Raw genomic sequence first — 1,411 nt, forward strand, 5'->3', positions numbered from 1 at the left:
TTGCCTCCAGCCTCATGGTCCACAGCTGTGCAGAGCTGTGTTTGTCTGTGCCCTCCACACACTGTCTTTGCTATAGAGGTCGCAATGGCATTGGACACTTTTCTGTTCTACATGGATCTCCCTGAATGTTACGAAGGCCGTGTGACTAGAGAGTGAGTTCAGAGTCAGTGCTGCTGGAGGACAGTTGGCATAACTTGAGTCTGATGGGGACTCCTGATGAAAAGCCCTCCACTGTTTGTTTCATTGGAAATGGGAGGACACACTGCTAATCTGGATCTTCAGGTTGGAGTTTGTAATACAGAAATGGAAAGACCTGACTCTAACCTGGGCCACACCTTCTGCTGAAGCCTACATTAGGTCATGGAAGAAGGAAGTTTTTGCTCTTTCCTCTTTGCTTGCTTTCTCCTCACTATCAAGTCTATTTCTTCACTGGCCTTGGAGCCTCTTTCTTTGGGCTTCCAGCATGTACTGAAGACCAGCTGAGACATCCAGCCTAGTAGACTGAGCAGCTACTAGCAGCCATTGTTGGACTAGCTAACCCACAGCCTGTGAGTCATTCTAATAAATCCCCTGTCTTAATGCAGAGAGAGATTCCTCTAGAAGCTCTGTTCCTCCAGAGAACATGACTTACACAGATGGTAACTTCTCCCCGTCACCCACTATGCCCTTAAAGCAAGCTACTCTGACCTTCACACCCCTGCACAAGGTCCTCTGCTGACTCTGCTATCTGCCAGCTGGACATGTGGGTGGCTGGGCACTTACCTGGGCATTTTACAGTCCTCACTGGGTGCTGTGCACTGGCCTACAAAACTCCACAACCTTTCACAACCTGGCGTCTACAATGGGACGTGGACCCAGGGCTGGATCAAAGGGCATCATCTGGCCATTGAAATTCTTTGGCCAGTAAGTTAGCTTTAAAATGCATCTCTGTATTTGTGGGATATTTTTGGACCTGCCAATAATGAGGTGACTCCACTAGTGTTCCCTAAAGTCCCAAAACCCTGCTAGCATTATTGAAAAGGAAGGATGTTGGGTGCAAGGAGCGGACCCTGGGTGTAACTTTGCAAAGTGGACTTCAGAGCACCTGCCATGTCTCAGACTCTGACTGGCTCTAATGTTTCTTGAAATATTCTCTTTCTCCTTTTCATTTTATGTGAGTTTGGGAAGGCTTGAGTAAGGTAGGAGGGAGGGCACAAACCACTTGGGTGCTGCAGGGCTAAGATTTGTAGTTCATAGTTCCCCTAAGCTACTTAGTGAGGCTGTGGCCAGCCTGAGCTTTATGTACACATGGAGAGTTTGGGCAAGAACAGGGGGTTATCAGTTACAAGGACAGAGTGGAGTCCTGACAGTGAGTCACCATTATCTTCAGCGGTGACCATAGCAACAAGTCCATTTGCTCTCACTTTAGTCA

Source organism: Acomys russatus, chromosome 17 (genome assembly GCF_903995435.1).
Source record: "Acomys russatus chromosome 17, mAcoRus1.1, whole genome shotgun sequence".
NCBI classification, from domain to species: domain Eukaryota; kingdom Metazoa; phylum Chordata; class Mammalia; order Rodentia; family Muridae; genus Acomys; species Acomys russatus.